We start from the raw sequence: 21,000 nt of genomic DNA on the forward strand, positions 1-21,000 counted from the left end.
ATTAAGGGTACCTGTCTTGTTGGCTTAGAGGGAGGTACTAAAACCCTGCTTTCTAATGAAATACTTGAGCAGCCATTTACAAGATTGCTTCCTTTTTGTGACTTTTGGTAAACTCAGTTCTTACCCGTTTGACTTATTTTCAGAACTGGAGCCGAGCGCATTTGCCATACGAGTAAAGCAAAGCATGGATTTGAAACGATAAGCTACAGAATATTCAGAGACAACAGCATCTGTTTAGTCCTAGGTTCTTAAAGTGGCAAGCATAAAAATGCCTTCAGGTAACTTTTTTTCCCTTTTCACCTGCATCACCTGCATGGAGACATTTGTGATTCCTGCTCATCAAACTTAGCCACGGGATGAGTTTTACCGGGAACCAACACAGGCTTTTCTGACTGTGAAGCTACAAGCTCTAGGGGTGAACTTAGCCTCTCGCAGCTGAACCTGAAGGTTGCCCTGCCTTGTCCTCAAGAGACTCCAGTCCTCTTTTACCTCACATGCTCCTTTGTGCAGAACTCCATGAAGGGCCAACAGTGGGTGCTGACACCTTGACGCTGGCTTCGGTGCGAGTACTTGCCACTCCTCAGCAGTGTCCTTTCTCTGTGCAGATGGCCTTGCAGGCATCTCCCTCTTCTTGAAACAGTGTCATGTTTTTTTCTCGCTATGTCCTCAGAAGGCAGATTTACGACAGGATTGTCCCAGAGGGATTGGCAGTTGCTTTCTAAACCCACTGTTCTCCAGAGAGCTTGTCAGGAGGGCAAGATTCTTCCTCTTGTAGCCCACAAGCTAAGAGGCTGCTCTGACAGAGCTGCTGTTAGGCACACCCTTCAGGTAAGAGGGTCTTCCCTCACCCCCCTGTTCTCCTCCTCTTGGCTGTTGCCCATCCTCCCAGTGCATTTCATCCATTTTCTGGATCCTGATAGCCATTCTGCATTTAATTCAAACCCCTGCCACACTATTGCCTTCCTGGCCACCTTACCTCTCCAGCTCTTTGGAGAGAGTCTTCTCAAAGGAGGCAAACTCATTCCTCTTGGGGTTGTCCACAAAGGAAGTTGCCTGGTGGTATAAAAGGAACAGCTTCTTCTCCCACTGTTCCTTGGGAGGGGAAGAGTTGCATCAGATGCCCAGGTTTCTGCGTGTTTCTGCATGATGACGTGCTGCCCCCATTTCAGAAACCTTTTGGACCTCTCCACAACTGGCTGAGCCTTTACGCAAATATCATCTGTGGGCTTGGTGCCTGCTGGCCAGGGCATGCTGCCTGCTTGCTGCTGTAGGACTAGTTTCAAAGGGCCAATCTCAGCATAATTGCTCTGCAGGGATCCCCTGCATGTACAGTGGCCTGCAATTTCAGGTGCTGCTAGCTGCATGGTTACCTTCAGCCTGCCCAGGTAAACTCCTGTATTGAAAGAGCCCTCACCTTGTTGTAAGCCCAAAACTTTCTTTCAGAAGAGGGGTTTTTGACAGGTTTGTTGGATTTTCAAGATAGGAAGGAGACTGTCTGGTAACTCCTCAGGAGCCTTCAGTACAGAACTTCTCTAAAACAAGTAGGCTGATTTGTCTCCAAAACCTGTATCCCTTTTTTTCCCTTCAGCTTACCTTTGCAGGATTAGCGACAGGTCTCTCTACGCGTGCCCTTTCTGGCTTCTTTCCTCAGGTGCTCCAAACACTCTGTTGGTGGGATAAGGGTCATCCTCTGAAAGATGCTTTTTTTTATTCCCCGCTTTGCCATAACTGCTGTCCCCAGAATGCCTCCGCTCCTTGTACAGTGGCTGAATTTCCCAAACATTAGGGTCCTTGGAAGCTGGAGCTCCGGGTTAGAATGTTGGACCCTGAGAAATGATGTGGTAGGTGGCAGACATCACCGTAACCTCCTATTGTGTTAACTGATGTGGGAGGACATGTCCTGAGCTCTTTCCAGGTAATCTGGAACTATGATGAGTGAATCATCAAGTCGGCAAATACCAGTTCAGGTGAGAAGAACCTTCTCCAGAAGAGATGCTTGTGCCACCATGACTCGTACCTGCAATTTGCAGTAGTCAGGGCACTGTTACACTGAGAGGGAGCTCCAGACACAAACTGGTGTCTTTATGAATACCAGACCAGATGTCAGGAGCACCGCATGGAATCCTGAGCAGATGACCTCTCCCTCGTGTGCTTTCTTAGGAGATCAGGGCCAGGTGCTTCTGTGACACGCCTTCCGTTTGGTTTGCTTTCCATTTGTTTTCTTTTGGTATTCAGGATGAGAAGAAAGATCAGGTTTAGGAAAAACCATCTCAGTAGCGCCTGTGCTTTCTCAGGATTCTTCTGGTCATTCCTCCAGGGCTCTTGTTCAGTTTATGAGCAGTGTATGACTTTGGATCCAAATCCAGCTGGTGTTTTAGAGTGCATCTCGAAAAGGGAAGGCTCTCGTTAAAACATGAAGGAAATCTGTCTGCTTAGTACGCGTAGGACTGACTTTACAGCATCGGCAGTCGATTCAGAAGGAGGAGCGTGGGAGTGCTGCAGTTGCATGGCTTTTAAACAGATTGCATTTTCAGCTCTCATCCCAATGCCTTCCAGGCCTGTGATTTTGACAGGAGGCTGTCTGGTCAGGGTGACTGGAGTTGAGCCTGTGCATCTTTCTGCTTACCAAGAGCACCAGTAGAAGTCCAAGGAAGAAAGAACTGGGAGACGCTCAGCCTGTCACTGCAGATAATTTTCCTACCTTAGTTAATGCTCTGAGACTAAACTGCAAAGATCTCTGGCCATCTAAAGTCTGGAATTTCACGTGAACCTGAGCTTAGTGCAAGAGAAGCACCATCAGGGAGGGATCTATTCTTTGCTTATCTTATCTCTGTGACAAAGTTGTTTCACTTTCTCCTAAAGAAGCTTACGGGGTGGTTTTGTTGTTTGTGGTCCTTTGTATTGCTGATAGCCTTGTGAATGGGTATTCCTGGCTCACCTCTTGCTTCTGGCACTTTTCACTTTTGTCCCTGCCCTGTTACTCTGCTTCCTATGAGTGTGTCTTAGCAGGGCTGATGTCTAGGGGCCTGTATTGTCCAGCGGCTGTTATTTCCCACAGCACCTCTGTCGATGTTTTTTAAAATGTCTGTCTGTGCCGTAGCTGGTGTCCCGCTTTCACTATCTGCTATATTAAAGTCTAGTCAATGAATTCCAGCTTTATGTTAGGCCTGGGAACGTCCTGAGGAGGGAGGGGCAGAAAGATATTAGTGAAGAAGGTCCTCATAGTAGCAGGAAAGAAAATAAAGTCACAGAACAAGAGAGCAGACCCTGCCTTTTAGTTCTTCAAGCAAGCAAGCAAAGAAACAAAGATCTCCTGTAGAATAGAATTTTACATGGTGTGAAAGTTCTTGGGTTCCTTTTCCTTTCAGAATTCCTCCAAAGAAGATGAGCGTGAGTTTAGTCCAGCATCCCTTACTGTGGGCTGTAACCGGGTGAGTTTGTGTAAGTAAGGAATTCCTGGCTTGTTTCATTCGAATTGGTCATATGAAGTCAAAAGCCGCAAGGATGACATTGGTAATAGTTTTCCTTTAAAAGTGGTGTTTGGTATTTTTCAGCACGTGAGACTAGGAATTAGAACCACCAAAGAGCAGTAGGTCAGCAATGATTTTGGCTGTAAGCAATTCCCACCCACAGAGCCAGGCTACGTAGCTCTTTCAGAGCCGGGCTGTGAGATGGGAGCCTACCTCCAACCAGTCTGCACTGTGATTGCTTTGAAAGCTCCCAGGCGTGATGTCAGTCAGAGTCTGGACCGACCTCTCGGTTTCAGGGTCTGCCGTTGGGTGTGCAGGGAGTGTGGAGAGAGCGAGCTTGTGTTTTTGTTCTTGCTGCTGTTTCTGACAGGGGCGCCTGTGGGATCGAACCTTGAACAAAGAACAGGAACCGGTCAGGCTGAGGGTGCGGTGCAGCTACTGCAGCAACTGGACCAAACGGTAAACAAAGGAAACGTGGAGTCAGAAGGAAGGGGTCTGTCCAGGTTCTGGAGAAGGTACGAATACTGCAGCTACGAGCAGATGCAGTCCTGGCTCTGTCCGAGGCTGTGCCTGATTCTGGCAGTTCAGGTGATTCTACGTTCTCTTGAAGAATGGGTCCCTCTTTTCTGTGGTTAAACAAAAAAGTCTGCCAAGGCAAAGGAGCATTCAGGGGTGTCCTTTTGTCTTGTGGTAAGGTGCAGCATTCCCAGGAAACGTTCCTCTTCTGGGCTGTCTTTGGGGAAAAAACTCCTCATGGGGGGTTGGGGTTGGGGAGATGGGGGGGTGTTACTGACCTCAGTCACAGCCCTCATAGGATGTGGCTTTTATCAGCTGCGGAGTGCCGTCTCCAGCCCGGTTTCTAAAGGACTTTTACACACTGCCCCTTCTCGAGGGGCCTTCCTGGGAGGGACCTTCAGTCCCCTTAAGGCAAGTATGGCCTTTATTTGCCCGCTTAGCAACTGTGGCCTTTGTAACTGACTCCCAAAGACACCATTTTAAACTGAAATGAAAGTAGCCCCGCCAGCAGTTGCTGGGCATTGCTGACTAAAGGAGTGCTCTAAAGCTGTCGAAACAAGAGTGGTCTGTTCACTGCACAGCCCGTGTTGAACGTTGGCAGTAACTGTTTGATAGGTGGGTTGGTTTTGGAAGGAATAAAACTCCTTGTTAATCATAATGTATGCCAGTCCCCTTAACTATTGAGACTAGACCGTTATGGCACAGGTTGTTCTCTATGTTTCCTCTACTTTTTTGGTCTTCCTCTGTATTATTTTGTGCTGGGGATGTGTCTTTCTGGTGGACAGAAATTACCTTGTTGTTACAATTCTCAGAGAAGTATTTTAGGTACAGCGTGGGGGGGTTTTGTTGTTGTTGTTTCCCCAGCATAATCTTCTCGCCACTACAGCATCTCTTTGTTGGAAAGAACTGACCTGGAAGTACTACTGGTTGTGGAAAGGTAAACTTGTAGCATGAATGTCGGGTTGTATTGTTTCTTTTGTAATTCAGCTTTACACATGGCTTGTCTCCGCTATTAAATGCTTTAAAATGAAATTCTACTTTGTTTACGTTTTCAAATTAACATACTGAAGATGTTGGGTTAGAATGTCTTTTTCTTCACAACCTAGAGGTTTTGGAAAAAAGAGCGACAAGCTTTACGATGTTGATCCTTGAGTGTCATAAATGGGGAATTTTACATTTGAAAATCATTGTATGAGACTCTAATAAAACAAGCATCGGCTTGGCACTGTGTGTTACTTTAATCAGTCTTACCCTGGCAGAAAGCACTCCTTCCCTCCAAGAAGAAGAAGTAGAGGTTTCTCGTCTTGGATGGACTGCTGCCCTATGCTTCACAGCATTAAAAAGGTCAAAATTGGTGAAAATGTTTTGGATTAGCTTTTACCACTCTGCTACAAGTTGTGTAATTATTTATGCCTTTGATAGGTAGTGGGATGAGGCTGGGAGTTAAGATTTCAGACGCGCCTAGGGCATGCTGAGGCAGCTTTTTGCCATCACGCTAGCGCATTTGCAATAAACCGTCATTCTTCAGCCCTCTCCCGAGCTGAGGCACCGTCAGCACCTACACGCACAATGCTGGTCTAACACATAACACCGTGTTACTGGTGGTTACTTTAGCAGTAGCGACGTGTGGCCGTCTGATGGGGTAACGTGTCTGGCAGAATGAGGCGATGTTCTAAAAGAGTCAGATGATAACGCAACACGGGGTCTGTTTGGCTTGTTCCCACCATGATGCACGGATTATCCACCCTATATGCCTCTGTATTCATTCCCGGGCTCCCATCAGCAGTGAAAGAATGCTTTCCCTCCAAGAAGAAATGGGGTTGAGAAACTGGTTCCATTTACGGCGTTCTCCTCAGTCCTGTCCCACAAACCGTGGTACAGGCGGAGTGCACCAGGTTTCGGTCCCTTCTGCTGGGGGGCTGTACAATGAGATGGACAGCGGTGAGGACCAGGGAATGGCTAGAGAGTTGACCAGATGGAGAACAAGCCATAAATAAGGGAAGATATCCATGAGTTGATCTTCTTTAGCACTGGTTCTGTCAGGAGCAGGAGGATGTCCCACTTCCCTGATCTTAGATGCAGCTGCATAAGAAAGGGCCTTTACCCTGCAAGAGCTGGGCTGGCTGAGGCTACAACCTACACACAAAGACATTTTGATGTCTCAGTCCGGAAAATGCCATTACAGAATTACGGGCAAGATGCGCATCCATTTTGGAAAATCATTTTAGACGATAAAGAACATGGGTTAATGAAATCTAAACAAAGATGGTTTTTATTTTAACTGGGATAGGCATTCTTTTAACTTTGAGAAAGCACCTTGTTCTTTAAAGCAGTGGCCGCCTTCTAAAAGGAAAGGGAAAGGTACTTAAAGAAGAACAAGCAGAAACAAGCAAGCTCTTCCCTCTCTTCCCCTTGGCATCCCATAAACCCTGGAAAAAGCCACACGCTTGCTTCTGTTGTCCTAAAAGCGGATTTGGTACACGGTGTGCAAGAGAGCAATCTCACACAGGCGGAAGAGATACTGTTTTATTCTGCGCAGGGTGCTCTGTGGACTTTGCACAAATCAAGCAGGGCGGATTCATCAGTTGTGTCCCTTTTATACGGTAACAATTGCATCTAATTTATTAAACTACTCCTACCTAATACATATTCAAACTATCTGGTGCATGTGCCTAGCATTGTGTAACCCTGACGCATCAGACGCCCTCTCCGCACGCGCGGGGGTCTCGGCTGGCCTTTGGTGGTCTTTTGAGGAGGTGTCCCCTCCTCGCTTTGACCGCTCAGTCGCTCTGTATCGGGTCAGCGGTCCGTTTTCCTGCCAAGAGGGACGCGCCATCCATGAGGAAGAGCAGAAGGGATCGGCACTGGTGCTCCAGGTGAGGCACCGTTAAACAGGAAGACTAGAACCGATCGGACTGGTCTTGGCTAACTGACTAAATTTAAACCAGGACTTTCTCACCTACCACAGGGTTTTCTGTATCTGACAGCACTTCCAGCGGTACCTGGGCTGGTGGCACCGGTCCCGTATTGCTGGCACTGGTGACTGTGGACCTTGATGCTCCTAGCTGCTGAAGTCAGCGTGATCAGGCCGGAGAGCTCGTGGGTGAGGGAAGTCGGAACTGGGAAAGGCTTCTCCGTTTTTCCTCCTCCCGCAGGACATTTTTGTGCTACTTACCCGCTCCCTGCCCAAAAGGGGGATCTCCTCTGCCCCGGTGCTGCTTGTCCTGCTGCTGGCTTTGCTTTATTAGCGATTTACTTTCTTGGGGAGGATAAGTTTGTATGAAAATACTGTATAGATAGCCGGTGCTCCTCCGATTGATGGTTGCTGTTATGGCTTGTTGGCAATTACAGTTGCACTAGAGAGAGAGAGAGCCACCTCGCTAGATGCACAGTGTCCGTGTCCCTCCCGGACCCCCCCCCCCCCAACCCCCCCCTCCCCAGGCAATCCGTGGCAGAGCGGAGCGGTGCAGGGGAGGAAGCCCCCATGGCCGTGTGTCGCAGGGGAGGCGAGGGACCCCCCTTTGTCTGCCGCCTCGCCCCCCCCCCCCGCCGGGGCAGCTCCCCAGGGCTTTGTGCAGCGTGACGCCGCTGTCAGTCAGTCCCCCCCCGCTGTGAGGGCAGCGCTGTCAGTCAGTCCCGGGGCGGACCAAAGGGGGTCCTCCCGTGCCCCCGCCACAGGGGGGTCGCCGCCAGGACAGAGCCGGCCCCGGCCCCGGCCCCGGCCCCGGCCCCGGCCCCGGCCCAGCCCTGGGGCTCTCCCGCTGCCCTTCCCGGGCACCAGCGCAGCCTGCCGGGACAAGGGGACCCGAGGACGGACGGACGGACGGACGGACGGACGGAGCGGCGGGTGGCTCCCGGCGGAGAGAGCTTCCTCCAGAGGAGAGCCCTCGTCTCCGGGAGCTTCCTTGGAGCAGCCTGGGGCCGCTGCCCGGCTGTCACTGCGGCTGGCAGTCGGTCGCCGAGGCGAGCTGCCCCGGAGCCGGCCCGGCCCGCAGCGGAGCGGAGCGGAGCGGAGCGGAGCGGCAGGTCTCGGCCCGGGGGCCGCGCTGTTGCCGAAATCCGGAATAAAACCCCTTGACGGCAATGAGAAGTTAAGAAGCAGGCACTCCTTTATTGCAGCGCTGGGCACACAGGGGATCACTGCACCTCGTGTGTGCACCTGTCTGGTTTGACCATGCAGGTTAAATACACACCTGTTATACATATTCGCTAGATGCCTGGGAAATGTCATACATAATCATCAACTGTCCGACAAATCATTAGCATATGTAAACGTCCCTTTACACAGGCGTGGTGAAGTCTCTGGTGGTCTTCAGGAGCCCTCTGGTGGTCTTCCGTAGTCGTCTTCACTTTGTCCGAGAGTTGACCTCTCTTATGGGATTCTGCGCAGTACGATTTTCGCCATCATGTGTTAGATTGACATAAAAAGGACATTCAATGTTAATTCTTGACTTTAACGTTTCTAGTGATTGGCCCTCAGTCACACCACCTTATCAATATTCTTATACTAAAACATTCATTGGTTAATCTTACTTAATGCCACTAACTGGAACCTTGATCAAAGTGGGGCTTCTAAGCAACAGAACTAAGGTCCACAACGATCTCTCTTAGTTTCTTAGGACAAAACACTACAAACTAACCAATCGGTCGAAGTTTCTATGGTTAACCAATCTTAGACACTACTTATTTCTTATGACTGTATACAGCACATTTTGTACGTTCCTAAGTTTCGACGACTACATTGCGAGCTTCAAACCCCTGTATTCTACAGTCTTCACCTTTTGATCGAACCCACTTTATATAAAATTTTAACTTACCAGATTATTTGTAACAGCGCCACCCCCACCCCTTTCCGAAGCGGCCTGGGGAGCGCCGCGGCCAGAGCGGGCAAAGAGAGCCGGGGGCGGCAGTTGGCGGGGAAGGGCGGCGTGCCCCTGCCCGCTCCAGAGGGGAGTTCGGCCGGGGGAAGGAGCCAGGCGACGGTAGCAGAAAGCCACGTCCTCTGCGCTCGCCAGCAGGGATGTGGCGACCCAGAGAGAGCTCCCACGCAGCCTCAGGGCGTGCCAGAGCCTGGCCCTGGGAAGGGCTGGCAGGAGCGGGACCAGCCCTGAGAGGTGGGACCGAGGGGACGACCTGCTCAGCTCAGCTCAGCTCAGCTCAGCTCAGCCCAGCTCAGCTCAGCTCAGCCCAGCTCAGCCCAGCTCAGCTCAGCTCAGCTCAGCCCAGCTCAGCCCAGCTCAGCTCAGCCCAGCTCAGCTCAGCTCAGCCCAGCTCAGCCCAGCTCAGCCCAGCTCAGCTCAGCTCAGCCCAGCCCGCCGGCAGAGCTCCGGGAGGCAGCAGGAAGGGGAAGGCGCACCCGGGACTCTGAGAGCCTCTGGCTGCTGGAACCGTGCTCTGCCCTCCCCGAGGCAGAAACGGGCGCCAGAAAGCACCCGAGAGCCGGGGGACCGGGAAAGGGAAAGGGAAAAAAGGGAAAAGGAAAGGGAAAAAAGGGAAAAGGAAGGGGGAAAGGAAAAAAGGGAAAAGGAAAGGGAAAAAAGGGAAAAGGAAGGGGGAAAGGAAAAAAGGGAAAAGGAAAGGGAAAGGGAAAGGGAAAAGGAAAGGGAAAGTGAAAGGGAATGGGAATGGGAAAGGGAAAAGGAAAGAAAAAAAGAAAGGGGAAAGGAAAAAGGAAAAAGGAAAGGAAAAAGGAAAGGGAAAAGTAAAGGAAAGGAAAAAAGGGAAAAGGAAAGGGAAAGGGAAAGGGAAAGGAAAAAGGAGAAGGAAAAGGAAAGAAAAAAAGAAAGGGGAAAGGAAAAAGAAAAGAGGAAAGGGAAAAGGAAAGGGAAAAGGAAAGGAAAGGGAAAAGGAAAGGGAAAGGAAAGGGAAGAGGAAAAAGGAAAAAAGAAAAAGGAGGCCAGGCTGGGGGCAGCAGGCAAACCCCCTCCTCACCTTCCCAGGTGCCTCTCAACAAGAGCTGTGAGGCTCCGGAGGTGGAAGGCCAGTCCAGGGAGGATGTGGAGCTCGGGCCAGCTGCGCCAGAGGTGTTGCCACGGTCAGAAAGGCCTACCCCCGTATCACGACCGCCTCCCCGAGGAAGCCAAGACAGCTTAGGGGTGTGGGTGACTCCCTTCTGAGGGGAACAGAGGGGCCGAGATGCCGGACAGAGCCTCCTCTTAGGGAAGCCTGCTGCCTCCCAGGGGCCCAGGTTCAGGGCAGCACTGGGAAACTTCCCAGCCTGGGACAGCCCACGGGCTATTGCCCACTACTGCTCTTCCGTCTGGGTGGCGACGAAGCTGCAATGCGTGGTCCAAGGGCGATCGAAAGAGACTTCGGGGCCTTGGGATGGTTGGGAGGGGAATCTGGAACACGGCTTATTTTTCCCTCTCTCCTTCCAGCTGCGGGCAGCAACACTGGAAGAAAGAGACGGACCCGGTCTGTTAATACGTGGGTCGCGGCTGGTGTCACTGCCAGAGTTTTGGGTTTTTCAATAATGGGGTGGCCGGCACGGCCCCAGGCCTGCTGGTGTCAGATGGGATTCGCCTTTCTCAAAGGGGGAAGGGGGTCTTGGCTCACGAGCTAACGGGGCTCATTGGCAGAGCTTTAACCTACACTCGAAGGGATGTTATGGAGGCACACACAGTCAAATCCAACAGGTGTTAAAGCTCAGCTTTATTCTTTCGTAAAAAGTTAGTTAGAACTCCAGTAACATTTTGTAAACCACAGGCTCAGTGATGTAAGGGGAATTAATACTACACAGCCGACTTAAGAATTTAAAATGATGACTCAAAATGCACGTATCACTCACCTAAAAGTTGAGGGCTCTCTACCTTGAGGAGTTACCTCGGGCGGCGTCCCGACCCAAGGGGGAGTCCCTGACTGCAGATCCGCTGCTCTTGGGAGGACTGATTCCAAAATGTCCTCCGGCGGGACCCTCTTTACACCCTTGTTGAATCTGATCTGTGATCTCCGGTACTGAAAGCAGAGGTCAAAAGACTGGGAGATGCCTGGGAGTCACAGGTGGATCCCGGAGGGGAGAGCTTCCTCCAAAAAAGAAAAAATCCTCAAGGGTAGCTTACTTGGAGGATTCTGGGGCTGATACCTGAGATCTTAGGTAGGTAAAGCAGAGGACAAAAGCCTCTGGGAGATGACTGGGAGGAGGCTCAGGCAGCTGCCGGAGCTGAGCTGTATCTAAAGGAGAAAAAAAATACCTGGAGTAACGTACTTGGAGGAGTCTGGGGCTGCTACCTGGGATCTCTGGTCCTGAAAGCAGAGGTCAAAAGACTCTGGGAGATACCTGGGAGAAGTCTCAGGTGGCTGGCAGAGTTGAGAGATTTATCTAAAGGAGAAAAAAATATTTCGAGTAACTTACTTGGAGGAGTCTGAGGCAGGTAGCTGCAATCTCCGGTACTGAAAGCAGAGGTCGGAAGACTCTGAGAGAGAACTGGGAGGAGTCTTGGGTTGATCCCAGAGGAGACAGTTTCCTGCAAAAGAGAAAAATCATCTTGTGTACCTGCCTTGGAGAATCCAGGGCTGCTACCTGGGATCTGAGGTCCCTATAAGAAAAGGCCAAAAGACTCTGGGAGATGCCTCCGGGGAGCCTCAGGTGGACCCTGGAGGAAAGAGCTTCCTCCAAAGGAGAAAAATCATCTTGGGTGGGTGCCTTGGGGAAGTCTGGGGCTGCTACCCGGGATCTCAGGTGCCTAAAAGGGAGGTTAAAAGCCTCTCGTGGTTGCTGGGAGGAGTCACAGGTGGATCCTGGAGGGGAGAGCTTCCTCCGAAAAAGAAAAAAAAATCTCAAGGATATCTTCCTTGGAGGAGGCTGCGGCTGCTACCTAGGATCTGATGTCCCTGTAAGAAAAGGAGAAGGGTGAATGTTAAATTTCCCTGAGCAGAACTAGCACAACAGTTTAGGGGGAAAAAAAAAAAATCAAAACTGGGACTATAATGGTGTAGGAGACTGAGCTGTTTGTCAGACAGGGCTCTGAAATTTAATAGAAGCCATTAGGGCATGTGGAGAACTAGGGGTAAATTGGTAAACTGAACTAAAAGTACAAGAATGCAGGCAGAGACCTGATGAGTGTCCCAGTGATTTTGGGGGACTCAGACAAGCTCTGCTAACAAAATTTTAATGATGCACTTGCAATTAGTGTCCTTGTGGGTCAAATGGCCCCTGATAGCAGAAACAAAACAAACAAAAAAACAAACAAAAAAACAAAAAAAAAAGAAAAAGAAAGAGAGAAAAAAGAAGAGGAGCAAAGCAACAAGAGGCTGATTTATTGGCAGTCGCTTTTGCAAAGAGTTTACAAGTGAGATAAGGATTAGGAAGAAAGATGATCAGGTGCAGGGTCTGAACTAAGACCTAGAAAAAGAGAAGGAGAATGTGAAGGAACACTAGAAGAAAATGTTACTCTTGTGGAAATCTGGGATATGTGCACCAATAAAAATATTTTTCTAAACATGTCCCTGAATGACCAGGGAAGTTAATGGATGAGGTAGTGTGTTTGGCTACAGTGGTCAAGAAGAGGAAAGGGTTAAGGAAGAGGGATGTTAAAGGAAAGAGGAATCAAGTGTATTTGTGGCTGTGCTGAGAGAAGCCTTTGGAGTAAGCAGGGGGAGAGGACTGATGGGGACCAGAGCAACCTCTCCCAGCAGAACCTCTGGTTAAAGCAAAGCTGGGAGATGAGGAAACAGAATTTTTAGTCAACACTGGGGCTACGTATTCAGTCTTAAATACACTAGAAGGAAATTTAAGTAACAAAAGCATAAATGTCATTGGTGCGACAGGGACTCGTGAGACCTGGCCATTTTTCAAATCCCTGAAATTTAAACTTGGAAAACAATGGGTTACTCACCGGTTTTATATTTGCCAAATTCTCTGAAAACTTTACTGGGTAGAGATTTACTTGAAAAGGTAGAAGCTGAAATCAGATTCAAGGATGGGGAAGTTGAAATTTTAATCCCAGAATCTAAATATGTCGAAGCCATAGCCTTGTTGTTACAGGATACAAACCCCAAAAGGGACAAGATACCTTGAGAAATAGAAGATGCAGCGATCCCCATCGTTTGGGCAGGAGAAGGTCCAAGAAGGTCTAAGAGAGCGGAACCAGTAAGAATTGATCTAAATCTAGGATCGTCACCGGTAAGAATTAAACAATACCCTTTAAAATTAGAAGCGAGAACTGGCTTGGTACCAATAGTTCAAAAATTCTGAAAATATAAGTTGCTAACAGAATGTGAGTCAAAATATAATACACCTATCTCACCAGTAAAGAAAGCTAACGGAAAAGATTACCGTTTAGTCCAGGATCTTAGAGCAATAAATCAGAGAGTACAAGATATACATCCAGTTGTTGCAAACCTGTGTACGTTACTAACTACCCTCACCAGTGAACAAAACTTTTTGCTTTTGAGTGGGAAAATCCTGAACCAGGGCAAAAGACACAATATACTTGGACAGTTCTACCACAAGGCTTCAAGAATAGCCCAACTATTTTTGGAAATCAGCTGGTGAATGAATTAGAGATTTGGAGAAAAGAAAATGGACAGGGAACTGTATTACAATATGTAGATGACATCTTAATTGCAGCGGGATCTCGGGAAATTACTGTGTGTGTACCACATACGGTAGTCACAGTTTCGGAACAAAAAGGGGGGCATTGGTTGTCCCTCAGCCGTACACTGAAATACCAAGTAGTACTACTAGAACAAGATGACATCGATCTCAAGACCACTTCAGTTACAAATCCTGCAGTGTTCCTCTCCACTGATTGAGCGGAGAGTTCACCAGAACACAATTGCTTACAAACTGTAGAGGAAATATATGCTAGCCGTCCGGATCTTAAAGATGTTCTGTTAGAAAATCCAGACTGGGAGTTATATACTGACGGCGGTGGTTTTGTTCACGATGGGAAGAGACTGTCAGGATACGCTGTGATGACCTTAGATGGCATAGTAGAGGCACGAGCCTTACCTCCCAAAACATCAGCCCGAAAGGCAGAACTAATAGCCTTAACTCAAGCATTGAACTGAGTGAAGGGAGAAAGGTTAATATCTGGACAGAGTCTAAGTATGCTTTTGGAGTTGTACATGCCCATGGAGCCATCTGGAAAGAGAGAGGACTACTATCAGCACAAGGAACTGAAATCAAGCGTGCTGCACAAATTCAAGAACTATTACAGAGCATTCAAAAGCCGACGGCAGTAGCAATAATGCATTGCAAAGCCCACCAAACAGGAAAAAACCCACCAGAAATAGGTAACCAATTGGCACACGAAGCTGCCAAAGAGGCTGCAGAAACAGGCATCATGGCATTATTACCAGAAAAAGAAATAACTTTACCAGAAACACCACCTACATATGATAGTAAAGATGCTAGCTTAATAAAGGCCTTACAGGCACAAGAACAAACAGATGGGTGGGCTGTCACGCCCACAGGGCAAATAATAATCCCACCCTCATTAATGAGAGAAATTGCTAAACCAGAACATTGCTAAATAAAGAACATTGGGGAACTGAAAATTTAGTAAAACATCTTCAAAAGATAGTTATAAGCCGAGCGATGACAGAAATTATCCGATCTATCATGGAAAAATGTGAAATTTGTTGTAAAAATAACCCAAATACCAGTAATAAATTAATATTGGGGGTTACAAAAGGAGGAAATTCCCCAGGAGACTATTGGCAAATGGATTTTACAGAACTGCCTAGAAAAGGGGGATATGGATACATTCTTCTTCTAGTTGATACTTTTACTGGATGGCCAGAAGCTTTTCCCTGTCACACAAATTAAGCTAGAGAAGTAACTAAAATCTTGTTGAAAGAAATTATCCCAAGGTTCATGTGGTCCTCTGCCTGAGGACATTCCTAAAGGGATACATTTTGTTGCTGAAGTTATAAAACAGTTGAGTAAAAACTTAGCCATAACATGAGATCTCCATACCCCTTATAGGCCACAATGAAGTGGAAAAGTAGAAAGAATGAACCATACACTTACATTGCAGATCGGGAAAATATGTCAGGAAGCATCAATGACTTGGATACAAGCGCTACCTTGAGCGCTGTTAAGAATTGGAATATAACCTCGTGGTAAAACCAGCTTGAGCCCTTGCAACTTACTTTCTGGAAGGCCTTACCAGGCCCCACATATACCAGGAACAATTCACATTAAAGGGGAAATGGACTTTAATTACTTAATGTCCTTGGGAAAGACTGTACAGGAATTGCACAAGTACGTGACGACAAGCAGGCCCTTGGAACTGGATACACCAGCCCATCCATTTCAACCTGGAAACTTGGTCTACATCAAGTCGTGGAATTTGGAGCAGCTAACTGAGAAGTGGAAGGGGCCATTCCAGGTGTTCCTGACTACTCATACAGCTGTCAAGGTCCAAGGGAAAGGCCCGTGGATTCATTATTCCAAGATTAAAAGGGCTCCAACCTCATGGACAGTTGAACAAGAGTCTCCCCTTAAACTGAAATTGATAAAGTTACGACTGATTTTTATGATTTGTTTGTATCAATTACGGTAGCAATGAGTCAAGTGTGCCAGATACCATCTTGGGATCGGAACCTCCATTTAATCTTAACACAGAATATAGCTCGAATATTCCGCAAAAGTGATTGTTGGATTTCTACCCAAATGCCAGCCTCTGGACAAAGCTAAGTCCTACCCTTGATAGGGGTGCCACTGCCAATAAATGTATCATTATTTAACAATCCACAATATGGTAAAGGACATCCAGACAATGCATGGTGGCCAGGTCTCTCTGGGAAAAGACAAGAAGGAAGGTTACAAGTTACCATCAAAAAAGATAACCTATAAAAGATAAGCCCTTCCCTGCAGCCCAGGCACCCCAGGCCCCACCAGCAGGTATGGCACCCCAGTCTGCTCTGGCACCTTCGCCATCCCCATCACACCCGTTCCCCCGGCACTTTTCGCATGGGGGTTCAGCAAGCCCGCGGGAGCATCCCCCCAGGGCCGAGTCACCACCAGCGGGGCAGGCAACGGTGGGGCGGGACGCGGACGACTCCCCTCTCCCCTTCCCCAGGGGGAGCAGCCCTTTGGTGGGGAAGCCAGGACAGACAGGTCCCTGCAGGACTCACGGACACGGCCCCACGCAGAAAGCAGCACAGAGCCCCTGCGACAACGACAGACCTTGGGGGCCGGGGGGGACGCGGGCACACACGACAGCAAGGGCTGCAAGGCCTTCGTCTTGAACACCACCAGCGTCCCCTCCAGCGGGGACGGGGCTCGCTGCAAAGCCCTTCAAAGCCTCAAGACCGTCACGGCCTTCCTCGGGTCCCACTGACCTCAGCCCCGGAGAGCCCAGCTTTGCCTCACTGACACAGCAAAATAACCCCAAATCACCCCAAGAATGGCGAGGGAGGGAGCTGCAGGCCAGGCAGGGACCCTCCTCCCCTTCTCTGGCTGCACCTTGGGCAGCCACAAGACCGGGAAGTGGCGGGGGGAGCGGAAATCAGAAGGAAAAAAACCCCAACCAACCCCCCAAAAAACCCCAAATCACTGCACCGGCCAGAAAGTGCCTGGAAACTTCATCCCTCTTTATTGCCCATTTCCCAAGCGAGCTCCACGACCTGGGAGCAACGCAGCCAACGGCATCTTTGAGAACCAGACTCACAACCTGCTGCAGCTGACCCTGCTTGAGCAGCCGAGGTGGGCTGGATGATCTCTAGAGGTCCCTTTCAGCATCCATTCTGTGCTGCTGTGACTCTGTCTCCGTCGTGGTTTAACCCCAGCCAGCAACTAAGCACCACGCAGCCGCTCACTCACTCCCCCCCCTCCAGTGGGATGGGGGAGAAAATCGGGAAAAAGAAGTAAAACTCCTGGGTTGAGATAAGAACGGTTTAATAGAACAGAAAAGGAGAAACTAATAATGATAATGATAACACTACTAAAATGACAACAGCAATAATAAAAGGATTGGAATGTACAAATGATGCGCAGTGCAATTGCTCACCACCCGCCCATCGACACCCAGCTAGTCCCCGAGCAGCGATTTCCCGCCCCCCACTCCCCAGTTCCTATAGTAGATGGGACGTCGCATGGTATGGAATACCCTGTTGGCCAGTTTGGGTCAGCTGCCCTGGCTGTGTCCTGTGCCTACTTCTTGTGCCCTGGCTGGGCAGGAGAAGCTGAAAAATCCTTGACTTTAGTCTAAACGCTACTTAGCAACAACTGCAAACATCAGTGTTATCAAGGTTCTTTGCAAACTGAACTCAAAACATAGCACTGTACCAGCTACTAGGAAGACAGGGAACTCTATCCCAGCTGAAACCAGGACACTTTTAACCACTTAACATTCCCTGAGAAATTCCCCAAGAGCTCAAGAAGAAAGAGCAGAAAGACAGGAGACAGGTGAAAGCCTAGAGCGCCAGCTAGACGGAATGAAAGACCCTCTTCCTTCTCTGAAGCTTCAGCAAGGCTTCCTTCACCTGCTTGTTCCTCCGACTGTAAATGACGGGCTTCAAACTGGGGCTGACGAGAGTGTAGAAAAGGGAAAGAACTGTCTCCCTCCCAGAGGACTTACCGCTCCCGGGCCCCGCGTACATGAAGATGGCGTTTCCATAAAAGACACCCACCACGGTCGGGTGAGAGCCACATGTGGACAAGGTTTCGTGCCATCCTGGCACAGAGCGGATGCGCAGATCGGTGGCCGGGATGTCCAGGGAGGAAATCAGGATTAAGGCTAAAGGGAAGAGGAAGAAGCACACACAAACAGCAAAGATCAGGACTTTATTGGCAGGAGCGGCAGTGCAGGCCAGCTTTAAGACAGCAAGAATTTCACAGGAGAAGTGGACAGCCTCGCAGGGGCCACAGAAAGGCAGGTGTAAAGCCAGAGAGGCTTGCAGTGTACCAAATACGAACGCCAAAGCCCACAAAACTGTGGCAAGGGTGAGGCGCAGCCTCCAGATCATGATGAGGGCACAGCAGAGGGGACGGCAGATTGCCACGTAGCGAACATGAGACATCACGGCCAGCAGCACGCACGCTGTAAGTGCAAAGATTAAATAAAGATGGATCTGTGCCCCACACCCAGCAACGGAGAGGGTTCTGCCTTGTCCAAGGAGGCTCCTTAGCATACGGGGACATTGCTGGAGGCGTAGCAGATGTCCGCGATGGAGAGGTGGCAGAGGAAGAAGTACCTGGGGCTGTGGAGGCAGTAGTCCAGGCAGATACGCAGAAAGACAAGTGTGTTTCCCATCCGAGTGGCAGAGCAGAGGGCAGAGAAAAGGCCAAAGAGGCAGCGCTGCAGGGCTGGGGTGCTGCAGAACCCCAGGAAGACGAATTCTGTGACAGTCTTTTCATTCTGCACGCTGTGCTGGAGGTGAGGCAGCACAAACTGCGACCACGGAGATCTGGAAGCGAAGGAGCAAGGAAAAGGAAAGAAAAAGGAGAGTTTTCCTAAGAATGTTGTGTCCTTTACTCTTTACGCTGCAGCTCCCTTCTCCCTGTTTTTCCCTCTGACTCCAGTGAAAGGTGCGTACTACCCTCCCCACGCTGAGCGACGTACATCTGAATTGCAAGCTCCAATCTCCCTGCAAACTTTGAGCAGTTTGACCAATCTCGCACAACTTTGCTGCCTAGCTTGCCCTTGAAGTCTTTCTTTTCCTGGGTTGGTTTTGGGGTTTTTTTGCAGGGGGTGGGGAGGGGCAGGGTGTGGTGTCGCTGTTGGAGAAGATAAGATGATGAAGATTGCAGGTGTCGATTAAGGTGAAGCCAGAACAACTTCAAAGCAGCCGTTTTAAATTAAGTCCATATTAAAAGGAATGCACAGTTGACAGAATAATTCCAGTTTTACCATTAAACCAACCAGCATTTCCAAGCCACTGCTGTGTCCTCTTTACCTTGGTGAAATGCATTCCTATTGAATCCTGCAGTTGCTTGAGCCAACTCCCCTATCCCAGCAGGGAGGCTACTGCAGGTCCAGGAAGGTCAGGCAGAACATCACCTTGGTTCCTGCTGTGCAGCTGCTCGCCGTTACCAGTTTCGCAGGGTGCTGGTCAAGGTCCCTGGGCATCCCCTGGCACTTGTCTCCACGCAGCTCTCTGGTCTCCAAGATCTTCCGCCACTTCCAGGATACTTCCTCCAGCCAGGATCTTCACCTTTTCCTTCCTGGGTCCCCTCCTTCTCTTCAAGATCCCTTCTTCTTTCTGGGAACCCTTCTTTTTGCCACCACCTCTTCTTTCTGGAACCCCACGCCCCCAGTGTTCCCAATCTAAGTTGTCTATGGGAGCAGTACAATGCCTGATCAGCCTCCGAATTAAGGCTTCTCTCTCCTAGCTCGTTATTAACTGTAGGATTCGGGACATGCCACTTTTGCTTATTCCAGGTGTTACCCAAATTTACAACCAGCCCACGCTGGCTGCGTGTAGCGAGAAGCAGGCTTCTGCTTGACAGCTCAGAATCCAGTTTCAGACATTCACATGCACAGACCTTGCCACACACGTGCACCCAGTCACGTCTTGCCTGGTAACCTTCACAGTTTGAGCCAGTTTTTTGTCTACGGCCGGGCTTCAGAGGCAGGGCATGGCCACAGAAGCGCATTCCCCCCGTCAGTCTGTGAGGTGAGCAAGGGAGAGTCAATACTTGTCTGGTGAGCCTCATACCCAGACAAGCTGGGCGATCCCTCTCCTGCGACAGCCCTGGGAAAAGCCACAGCAGGGTGCTCCCTTGCCTCTGCCTAGGTCCCTGGGGTTCCCCTGCCTGCCATTGCTCCTTTGTCCTCCTCTGTGTTTGTGGAGATGAACCTTTAACCACACAACCTAACACCTACAACATCGGGAAAAAGAGAGGCTGCAGAGGGTCCAGCGGGGAAGGTCGCCGATGTCAAATGCTCTTTGTGAGAGGCAGCACACCCAGCTCACCTCCTTGCTCCTGAGCTGCTCTATCGGAAGCACTGCGTGCAGGACGCTCTGTTCAACAGGCTGTGTCTGTATCTGACTGCCTTGTCCTCGCTACAGCACCGTGTGCTGGGGGAATGCCACGGAGAGCAAGGAGGACGCTCTTTCCCCAGGAGCAACGGAGGGTGCTCAGCTGAGTGCTGCTGCAGGGGCCACAGTGGGGCAGGCAGGCAGGGAGGGGAAGGCAGGAACGAGGGAGCTGGGAGTCACCGGCCAGTCTGGGAGATGCCCCCCGAGAGGCTCGAGAACCCTGGAAGCACAGGACGAGCTTAGAGGAGGTTCAACGTGAGGCCCTGTGGTTAACCATCCCCTCCAGATCTGGATCTTCTCTGGTTCCCAAGTTACCGTGCAGTTTAACAGCCTGCTGCAGAGATCCTGACTGGGAGATCACTGTACCTCCAGGAGTTGGGGATCCACCTAACAGTTCACCGGAGCGGGTGCAGGTCTGTGCTGCACCGTACGTACGGCGTGGCCTTCAGGCTGTGTCCCTACACATGGCCCTTGGCCGCAGGATAAACGGAGCTGGTTGACTGTGACAGAGGAGCCTCCAGGCAGCTCCTGCTTGGTACCAGCGATTACGCCACCTGCGCGGCCCTGCCGTTATCTAAAGTGCAGCAAGAAGTCCGCGCGTGAACATCCTTTACGCATAGAGTTGTTTTCTTCTAAGAAAAGTTGTATAACACCGTGAATGACCAAAAGGAGGAATTTCTCCACAGGCAGGATCTGTACAGTGTGCCAAGGGAAAATCCATCTGGGGTCTGCCCAATGCTGCATGAACGCAGGGTCCCCAGCATCTGAAGGGACCTAAGATTTACTTGCTACCGAGATGCCTCTTCTTGCTGCCTGTATGCCTTCTTCCTGGCTACGTTGCCTCCCAAGATCTTGCCCACCCCCAGCCTACTGGGGAGGGGGGGGAATGTTAGAGAGACAGCCTTGATGCTGTGCCAGCACTGCTCAGCCATGGCCAAAACACTGCTGTGTTATCAACAGCTTTCTAGCTACCAGTACAGAGCACAGCACTACGAGGGCTGCTATGGGGTAAAAGAACTCCAACTCAGCCAGACCCAATACAGAAGGAAAGTGGAGGAACAACAGAGGGGGCAGCCCAGGG

General features: G+C 50.0%; 1 pseudogene; it reads right to left on the reverse strand.

The window, feature by feature from the left end:
* Positions 1-17,248: 17,248 nt before the first annotated feature.
* Positions 17,249-20,658, reverse strand: LOC142027797 (olfactory receptor 2A2-like; annotated as a pseudogene).
* Between the last annotated feature and the right edge of the window lie 342 nt (positions 20,659-21,000).

This window comes from Buteo buteo, unplaced genomic scaffold (assembly GCF_964188355.1).
Source record: "Buteo buteo unplaced genomic scaffold, bButBut1.hap1.1 HAP1_SCAFFOLD_56, whole genome shotgun sequence".
Taxonomy (NCBI): Eukaryota; Metazoa; Chordata; class Aves; order Accipitriformes; family Accipitridae; genus Buteo; species Buteo buteo.